Source organism: Rana temporaria, chromosome 9 (genome assembly GCF_905171775.1).
Source record: "Rana temporaria chromosome 9, aRanTem1.1, whole genome shotgun sequence".
Classification (NCBI taxonomy): Eukaryota; Metazoa; Chordata; class Amphibia; order Anura; family Ranidae; genus Rana; species Rana temporaria.
In genome coordinates, this window is record NC_053497.1 from 11,170,873 (window position 1) to 11,182,056 (window position 11,184).

At 39.5% G+C, this 11,184-nt stretch overlaps 1 protein-coding gene across 1 annotated transcript in view; it reads left to right on the plus strand.

Annotated features, from left to right (window-relative positions):
* Nucleotides 1-373: 373 nt before the first annotated feature.
* Nucleotides 374-11,184, plus strand: part of FRMPD3 (FERM and PDZ domain containing 3) — a 166,435-nt gene continuing 155,624 nt past the window's right edge. The window contains exon 1 of the mRNA XM_040322776.1: nucleotides 374-450. The gene's annotated coding sequence lies outside the window, so the exon portion shown is untranslated. The remainder of the gene's footprint in view (nucleotides 451-11,184) is intronic.

Here is an 11,184-nt window from a genome sequence, read left to right on the forward strand (position 1 = left end):
CATATCTATACAGCGACAGACACGTATTTATATATGTAGATCGCCTTCCTCGGTCCGGCTGTCTGATTGGTCTGTCGGCTCCTATCAATATTTGCAAACCTCACCCCCTCGTACTGACAGCCAGTGCACCCCCCTCCTTTTTTTTTTTTTTTTATTCTCCTCCTTCTGTCTCTTCTTTTTTTTTCCCACCCCCTATTTCCTACCTCCCCTTTTTTTTTTCTCGCACCAGCAAAAAAAAATATATAATGAGCCCTCATTCTGATTCTTTCCCTCTAAGCCCTGAATGAATGAATCTTTTCCTCCATCTCCGTCGCTGCTCCCCTCCCCCCTTTTTTTTTTTCTCCCTATCCCAGCCCCCCCCCCCCCTTCCCTTTCTTCTCTGCACTGACTCCTCTATCCATTAGACTTAGCACTGGCTGGACCCCCCACCCTGAAGCAGCTATCAAACAGGTAACATTGTCTACGTTATGTCGGCGTGCATGTGCGGAACCGGTCGACGCATCTTTTGTAAATGCCGCTGCGCTTTTTTTTTTGTTGCACCTTTTTTATTTATTTATTTATTTAATACACATATTCAAAAACCTCTTCTTTTATTTGCAACGTTGTATCCGTATCGAGGTCCGCTCTTTTTTCCGATGCATGTTTTTTTCTCTGCGGAAACCCGCCGCTCGCACGGCCCCGGTATACACTTCGCAATAGGCTGTTTGGTATGCTAGTTGCATTTCTGCAATGCGAGATGTTCTTTAACCCCTTCGCCGCGCGAATGCAAAATTAGGCAGCGAGGAAAATTCGTATTGAAAAGGTGAATTTTTTTTTTCTGGCGGAGGCAGTCGAGCGTTCGGCAGCTGGGTTGGCTTGGCGAACAGATGTGAAAGCAATAAGGCATTGGAGGGGGGGGAAAGGGGGGGGGAGAGGAGAGGAGGGGGGGCTACAAGATGCAGATGTTAGACGAGCCATAAAGCAGTTTAAGGAGCTGCAATACTGCAAGGGGATGTGACGGGCGAAAAGGCACTTAGGAATTTGGATGCTGCAAAAAAAAAAAAGGGTACGTTGAAGGGAGACGCGGGTTTGGGTTGCTGCATGGAGGTTGTCGCTGAAAGCAGGCGCTGAAAGTTTAAAGGGGAGGAAGGAAGCGTTGGGCGCTCACGGGTTTTATATTTATATCTGGGTTGGTAGGTGGCTTGGAGATCATAGTACAGCTTTATATGTAACAACATTGCAAAAAGAGAGACACACTCACACACATACAGTATAAATAAATATATCTAATTATAATATATATTTTATTATAATATTTTTTATTAATATATATATATATATATATATATATATATATATATATATATATATATATATATATATATATATATATATCATTCATATTATTATTATAATATTATAAAAATTATATAGATCATTATTATTATTGTTACATTTTACATAGATAGATATATATATAGATATCTATATATATATACATATCTATCTATCTATCTATCTATCTATCTATCTATCCATCCATCCATCCATCCATCCATCCATCCATCTATCTATCGAGAGAGAGACAGGGCTTTTTTTCAGGGGGAACTTGGGGGAACTCAGTTCCACCACCTCTGGCTCAGACCCTTTGGTGCCCGCTCACCACAATCACTTGTAAACACAGAAGTCTGGTTTCTGTGTTTACAAGTGACAGCTCTGCACCCTGAACTCTGTATTCTGTATGTAATGCAATCCTGATATTTAATCCCCCTTTAAGACCCTTCTACTGTTTGTGAAATCTGAACGGGTCGTGGTTGAGTTCCTGCACCTATTTTCTGAGAAAAAAAGCTCTGTATAGATATATATATATATATATATATATATGTATGTATAGATAGATAGATAGATAGATAGATAGATAGATAGATAGATAGATAGATAGATAGATATTATACACATTACAATTATATAACAATAATGATATTATATATTATTTATATTATTATATATTATCGTATTTATCGCGGTATAACACGCTCCCGCGTATACCACGCACCCCTAAAGTGCCCCATAAATTCCTGTAAAAAAAAAATGTTATATGATTGCATTACTTACAGTTTTGGTGTCTTCCCAGCGTCCATCGTCCGGTCCGGCGTCCGTCTGCGGCCTCGATGGTGTCCTCCCGGCTTCTCCTTCGCGCGCCTCACGTCGAGTCCCCGCTTCCCGCGCTCAGTTCGAACGCCTCCGCCGACATATACCGAGTGCAGTACACTCGGGTACATTCGGCAAGGCTCGGCGTCGCTCACGCTCTGTGACGTTTATGCGTGAGCACGAGCGAAGCCGAGCCTGGCCGAATGTACCCGAGTGTACTGCACTCGGTATATGTCGGCGCAGGATTTCAAACTGAGCGCGGGAAGCGGCTATCGGCGTATATCGCGCACCCACGATTTTCCCCTTATTTTAAGGGGAAAATAGTGCGCGATATACGCCGATAAATACGGTATTTAGATCATTATTATTATGTTACATTTTACATATATATATATATATATATATAAATATTATACATAATATATAATATCATTAGTGTTACATAATTGTAATATGTATAATATTTTTTATATATACATATATATGTAAAATGTAACATAATAATAATGATATTATATATTATTAATATTATTATATATTATTTAGATCATTATTAATATGTTACATTTTACACACACACACACACACACACACATATATATATAAACAAATTAAATATATAAATATATATATATATATATATATATATATATATATATATATATATATATATATATATATATATATATATATATATATAATATGTACATCTATATCTAAATATATCTGACTGTGTATGTATGCATGTGTATATATTAGGGATGCACCGATATATCGGTGCCGATACATATCGGCCGAAAACAGCTGTTTTGGCGACATGCCGAAACAGCTTTAAAATTGCCGATATGGGCATCGGGTGCCCGTAAAAAAAAATGGTCGCTGGGCTGTCACGGCTCCGTCCTCTGCACGAGCCAACGAGTGTCCCTCCTGAGTCCTCCTGACTCGATCGGCTATTCAAAAATGGCGCCGGGTGGCGCCATTACGTATCTGCTTATGCGCCGCCTGGCCGAACGGATACAAGCTTTCCCGAGCCCGAAGCCGGCCGGGCTCGGGAAAGCTTGTATCCGTTCGGCCAGGCGGCGCATAAGCAGATACGTAATGGCGCCACCCGAATAGCCGATCGAGTCAGGAGGACTCAGGAGGGACACTCGTTGGCTCGTGCAGTGCACTCGCCATAGGCAGAGAATGGAGCAGTGAAAGTCCAGTCCAGCAGAGCCCAGCACAGCACAGGGGCCAGCACAGCCCAGCCATGTCCAGCACAGCACAGCCATGTCCAGCACAGCCCAGCCATGTCCAGCACAGCACAGCCATGTCCAGCACAGCACAGCCATGTCCAGCACAGCCCAGCCATGTCCAGCACAGCACAGCCATGTCCAGCACAGCACAGCCCAGCCATGTCCAGCACAGCACAGCCATGTCCAGCACAGCCCAGCCATGTCCAGCACAGCACAGCCATGTCCAGCACAGCCCAGCCATGTCCAGCACAGCACAGCCATGTCCAGCACAGCACAGCCCAGCCATGTCCAGCACAGCCCAACCATGTCCAGCACAGCCCAGCCATGTCCAGCACAGCCATGTCCAGCACAGTACAGCTTTAAGGTAATAAAGAAGCTGGTGGTGGCAGTAGGTGATGGTGGCAGGAGGTGGTGGGGGCATGAGGTGATGGTGGAAGAAGGTAAATGTGGAACAGTGGCAGGAGGTGGGTGAGGTAATGCTGGCAGGAGCTGGTGGGGCAGGAGGTGATGGTGGCAAGAGCCGATTGTGGCAGGAGGTGGTGGCGAGAGCAGGAGGTGATGGCGGCAAGAGCTGGCAGGAGGTGATGATGGCAGGAGGTGGGGGTGGTGTTTTTACATACAATTATTAAAAAAGAAAAAAAAAATAGTAATTTTTGGTTTCAGCCTGACATTTTTTTTTATTTCGGTTTCGTTTCGGTTCTGAAATTTCCATTTCGGTGCACCTCTAGTGTATATATATATAATATATATAAATATCTTTTTTGTTATATAATTGTATTATGTATCATTTTTTATATATATATATATATATATATATATATATATATATATATATTGTAACATAATAATAATAATAATGAACTATATAATATAATAATAATAATAATAATAATAATAATAATAACAATATTATTGATATATATACACAGTGCCTTGAAAAAGTATTCACACCCCTTGAGATTTTCCACATTGTTTCGTGTTACAAGCAAAAAACATAAATGTATTTTATTGGGATTTTCTGTGATAGAACAACACAAAGTGGCTCATAATTGTGAAGTGGAAGTAAAATGATAAATGGTTTAATAAATAAATATGTGAAAAATGTGGGGGGGGGGGCATTTGTCTGCTATTTATCAATGAAAACTGTGCACTCTTATGTTTGTTGTTTGGACCATTTTTGTGTAATGTGGGCTGAAAAAGTTCCATGTAGTCTTCTTGGGAAGCTGGTGACTATGCAGGGTCACAATTGGAAGACAGGGACTGAGAGCTGTTTCGATCTTGGTGCTGCTGATCTCCTGCGGCCTCTTTGCAGCCACTTCCTGTTGATATGCACCCAGGTTGCGTCTGCGTGAAAACAGTGGACCATGCCTTTCCCGCGTTATGTGTATTGAACCAGCAAACTGTAGTCTATGTAGATATTTTGTAGTATATTGTAGATTGTAGTCTATGGAAAGCCTGTGGGACGAGGTGACAACATAAAAACACAATTGGAGAAACAGGTGCCGTTGTCACCTAATACCAGGAAGTGTCTCGACAGGGATCTTCATGGCAGGATCGCCAGGGATGATTTTATAGAAAGCTGCAGATTTTCAAAATCTTGAAGTTGACATTTCAAATTAATTAAAAATACAATTGAATTAAAATGAAAATTAATTAAATTAAATGTTAATTTTAATTGAATTAAAATACATTTTTTATTTACATTAAAATAAATAAATGATTTAAAATGAATTACAGCTACGTCTGCTTTCTAGAAAGGATAAACATGGTGGCAAAAAAAAAAGGAAAAAGGAAAAAAAAAAAATTGTAGCAAAATCCTCTAAATATTATGTTTGAAAAATATAACTTCTGGGATCTCATGTGATTTGTGTATTTCCTCCAGATCTGTAATCCAGTGTGAGACTTCCTGCTGCTCTCTCTCCTTGTGCAGGGTGACTTGTCTCCACCCCCTCCTGTAGTTTTCTGTAGTAGGTGGAGCCTTCTGGGTCCCTCCCACAGTTCTACTCTCCTTGTGCAGGGAGACTGGTCTTGTCTCTGCCCGCTCCTGTTGTTTCCTATAGTGGGTGGAGCCTGCTGGGCTCCTCCTGCTGGGCTCCTCCCACAGCTCTGTACTCTCTTCTTGTGCAGGGTGACTGGTCTTGTCTCCGCCCCCTCCTCTAGTTTCCTATAGTGGGTGGAGCCTGCTGGGCTCCTCCCACAGCTCTGTTCTTTCTCCTTGTGCAGGGAAACTGGTCTTGTCTCTGCCCCTTCTGTAGTTTCCAATAGTGGGTGGAGCCTGCTGGGCCCCTCCCACAGCTCTACTCTCCTTGTGCAGGGAAACTGGTCTAGTCTCTGCCCCTTCTGTAGTTTCCAATAGTGGGTGGAGCCTGCTGGGCTCCTCCCACAGCTCTGCTCTCTCTCTCCTTGTGCAGGGGGACTGGTCTTGTCTCTGCCCCTCCTTTACTTTCCTTTAGTGGGTGGAGCCTGGTGGTTTTGTCTCCCCCCCCCCCCTCCTGTAGTTTTCTATAGTGGGTGGAGCCTGCCACTGTCGTTCGAATATCTGATATCTATATTCAGACTGGAAGGAAGTATTATATGACGAAAGCACTCAAGCGGAGTGTGGGACATTTCGTACATACACTAAGGCAAATCAGGGTTCTCAGAGCACCCCTTAGATCAGATTTTCCCTTTACACCAGAGGCCACAGTGTTCACCCTTACATCAGAGTCTGCAGAGTTCCCCCTTACAGTGAAAAGGAACTCTGTGGACTCTGATGTATAGGGGAACTCTGTGGACTCTGATGTAAAGGGGAACTCTGTGGACTCTGATGTAAAGGGGACCTTTGCGGGCTCTGATGTAAAGGGGAACTCTGTGGACCCTGATGTAAAGGGGACCTTTGCGGGCTCTGATGTAAAGGAGAACTCTGTGGACTCTGATGTAAAGGGATCTCTGTGGACCCTGATGTAAAGGGGATTTCTGTGGACCCCCGATGTAAAGGGGGACTCTGATGTAAAGGGGGACTCTGTGGACTCTGATGTAGGAGGAAACTCTGTGGATCCTGGTGTAAAGTGGGACTCTGATGTAAAGGGGAACTCTGTGGACTCTGATGTAAAGGGGGACTCTGTGGACTCTGATGTAAGAGGAAACTCTGTGGATCCTGATGTAAAGTAGGACTCTGTGGACTCTGATGTAAAGGGGATCTCTGTGGACCCTGATGTAAAGGGGGATTCTGTGGACTCTGATGTAAATGGGAACTCTGTGGACCCTGATGTAAAGGGGAACTCTGTGGACCCTGATGTAAAGGGGGACTCTGTGGACTCTGATGTAAAGGGCGACTCTGTGGACTCTGATGTAAAGGGCGACTCTGTGGACTCTGATGTAAAGGGCGACTCTGTGGACTCTGATGTAAAGGGGGACTCTGATGTAAAGGTGAACTCTGTGGTCTCTGATGTAAAGGGGGACTCTGTGGACTCTGATGTAAAGGGGGACTCTGTGGACTCTGATGTAAAGGGGGACTCTGTGGACTCTGATGTAAAGGGGGACTCTGTGGACCCTGGTGTAAAGGGGATCTCTGTGGACTCTGATGTAAAGGGGGACTCTGTGGACTCTGATGTAAAGGGGATCTCTGTGGACTTTGATATAAAGGGGGACTCTGTGGACTCTGATATAAAGGGGGACTCTTGTTATTAACTTCACATGATTAGAAATGTTATTTAAAAGCAAAATATATAAATAGTTTTTACTATTAAAACATTTTTTTTTTACCACTTTAATTCCTATAACTGGAAATGTAAATGATAGAAATGAAACATGACAGGTCCTCTTTATGGAGACATCCGAGGCCCCCGGGGATCTCCTCCAACCCTGGAAAGCATGAGATCAAAAACAAACATCCATCTCTCTGGCTTTCTATGGGGAAAAACATGGCGGTGTTTACATCTGCCAGAGCCTGGACGTCATGAGGTCGCTTCCGGCCTCCCAGTATCATAGAGATGGTCAGGGACAATCCTGTCCTCGGGCAGCTCTGTGGTAACCCGGCGGCGCCAGAACGGATCTCTGTCTTCCAAACCGAACATAAAAGGCCGGAATGACGCTGATGGGCGGGTAGTCATGGGGGGGGGGGACGTCCCCTCCTGTTGCCTGTAAAAGCAATCCAGCGGCTAATCAGCCACTAGGATGGATTTTAGTGCCCATTCACACCTAGGCGTTTTGTCGCCTGTAGCGCGACGCTCACAAACGCCAGAGGGACCAAAATACATGAAAGTCTATGGAGATGGTTCACATCTGAACGCTGATGCGCCTGACGCCCATCGCCTGTAGCCAAAAAAAGTTCCGGACCCTTTTTTGTCGCGCGTATCGGGCGGTTTGGGCGTATTTGAGCGTTTCCATTTCCCATAGAAAGTAATGGAAACGCTCGATTCAAGCGACTTGCGCGACAACGGGCGTTTGCTACGGGCCTTTCGTCGCTTTAATCAATAGAACTTGTCGCCCAGGCAGAAGATTAAAAAAATCTACCAACATAGCAACAAGTGATGAAAAGATGATAGTTTTTCCTATTGGCTAAAATAAGAAACGTCAAAGTACAAAAACGTCGGACAGCGCTGTATGCAAACGCGCAAATAAGCATGAATACGCGCCGGAAAAAAACGCCGAAAAAAACGCCGAACGACCGACGCTCAGGTGTGAATGCAGCCTTATAGTTTAGGGAATCGGATGATGCCGGTAGCTGCACCCACAGCACAGCAAATTCGAGTGCAGGACGTCATGTGACGCCATGCTGGCGGGAAGTAGTTACAGGCTCGTTCACGTCATGTGACGCCATGCTGGCGGGAAGTAGTTACAGGCTCGTTCACGTCATGTGACGCCATGCTGGTGGGAAGTAGGTACAGGCTCGTTCACGTCATGTGACGCCATGCTGGCGGGAAGAAGTTACAGGCTCGTTCACGTCATGTGCAGTGACTGGCATTGTTCTGCACCAGGAGGGCTCATAGAAAACAATATAAAGTAATAACGCGGAGGGCGAGTAACGCGGTTAACGAGCGTTTTAATCCTGGCTCGGGTTGGCGAGCGTTGGCCCGCATAACGAGCAGGATGCAAGCCTCTGCGGTGTGACAGTACCGCGTTTGGGCGGAGGTGTGGGGGTGCTGCTGGCGACACTCTGAGCCGTTGATATTTGGAAAGACGGGATGGACAGCCGCACTCCAAAAAAAAACATAAGGTTGTCTTTATTGTAAAAAATGGATAAAAAATGCACTACAAAACAAGCAGAACACAGGGAAAACAGCCTACGCGTTTCACACTCCGATTAGCGCTTAGTCATGGCTCACTCTGAGCCGCTCGGAACCGTTCAGATGCACTCGGAGCCACTCACTCGTAAACACTCATAAACGCTCTGTTCAAGTGTTTCCAAACCCCTCTGAGTGTTTCCGAGCCTCTCTGATTTTTTTCGAGTGTTTCTGAGTGCATCCGAGCAGCTCAGAGTGGTTTCCGAGTGTTTCCGGCGCCCCCCCCACCTGTGGCCACATGCGGTACTGCATACAATAGAAGTCACTGTGGAACAGATTTATCTGAGTTTCCATTGACTTCTATGGGAAAACTCGCTTTGATATGCGAGTGCTTTGGATTACAAGCGTTCTTCTGGAACAAATTATGCTTGTAATCCGAGGTTCCACTGTATACATTATTACTAATACTATTATCTCTTGCTCTCAAATAATATATACAGTACATATATATATATAAATAAAATTATTATTTTTTCTATCGAAAAAAAAATATATATATATTTTTTTCTTTTTTACGATAATAAATAAATAAATAAATATATATATATATACACTGTATATATTATTTGAGAGCAGGAGATAAAAGTATTAGTAATAATAAATATATGTATATTTATTTATTTTTCATCATTAAAATATATATATATATATGTGTACTGTGTGTATATATATATATATATATATATATATATATATATATATATTTTTTTTTTTTAACGCTAAAAATAAATAAATATTATATATTATTATTTGATATTATATATTATTATTTATATATTATTTGAGAGCAAGAGATATTAGTATTAGTAATAATTATATATATATATATACACACATTCATATATTTATTTATTTTTAGCGTTAAATAATATATACAGTACATATATATATATATATATATATATATATATATATATATATATATATATATATATATATATATATATATATATATATATATATAATATAAATATAATTATTTATTTTTTTATTGTTAAAAGAAAAATAAATATATATATTTTTTTTCTTTTTACGATAATAAATATATATATATATATATATATATATATATATATATATATATATATATATATATATATATATATATACTGTATATATTAGTTAACGCTAAAAATAAATAAATATATGAATGTGTGTATATATATATAAATATATATAATTATTATTATTATTTTTATTACTAATACTAATATCTCTTGCTCTCAAATAATATATAAATAATAATATATATATATATATATATATATATATATATATATATATATATATATATATATATATATATATATATATATATATATATATATATATTTATTTATTTATTTGTTATCGTTAAAATAAATATATATATGTACTGTATATATTATTTGAGAGCAAGAGATATTAGTATTAAGTAATAATATATATATGTATATTTATTTATTTTTCATCGTTAAAAAAAATATATATATATATTTATTTTTCTTTACGCTAAAAATAAATAAATATATGAATGAATATATATATATATATATATATATATATATATATATATATATATATATATATATATATATATAATTATTATTATTACTAATACTAATACTAATATCTCTAATGTCTCTTGCTCTCCAATATATAAAATATATATATAATTATTTCTTTGTTATCGTTAAAATAAATATATATATTTTTTCTTTTTCTTTTAACGATAAAAAAATAAATAAATATAAATAAATATATTTATTTTTATATTTATATTTATCTTTTATTTATATAAATACTCTGGCCCATTAGTATACAAATCCCACCCATAAACCATAGTGTCACCCAGAACAAGCTGGCCTCGACATAATAGGGATTCGGGTGACAATTCAATGTTACCCAGGTAATCCATCAGTGGGGTATCGGCGGTATGCCAATGATTTATCATGGCAAATATTTTTAATTTACATCCATTTTATTTGCATTGCTCATATTTGGGTCTGTAGCAAGGACTCTGTAGGTATTATTCGGAATCCCTATTATGTCGAGGCAGCTTGTTCTGGGTGACACTATGGTTGATGGGTGGGATTTGTATACTAATGGGCCAGAGTATTTATATAAATAAAAGATAAATGTAAAAATAAAAATATATATATTTATTTATATTTATTTTTTTATCGTTAAAAGAAAAAGAAAAAATATATATATTTATTTTAACGATAACAAATAAATAATTATAAATATATTTATTAATTTTTTTATCGAAAAAAAAGAAAAATAAAAAATATATAATGGGCCAGAGTTCTTCTATCACCCAGCCGTCCATTGGGCATCGTGCTGGGATGGACAATCCCTCCCGTATATACTTACCCTATATTTATTTCAGGGGTAGTATTATGGATGTGAGGTCCATTTTATATTTATAATATTTTTCATATAATATAATATATTCTATAATTCCCTTTAAACCACTTAAGACCCGGACCAATATGCAGGTTAAGGACCAGGCCCCTTTTTTGCGATTCGGCACTGAGTCGCTTAAACTGACAAATGCGCGGCCGTGCGACGCG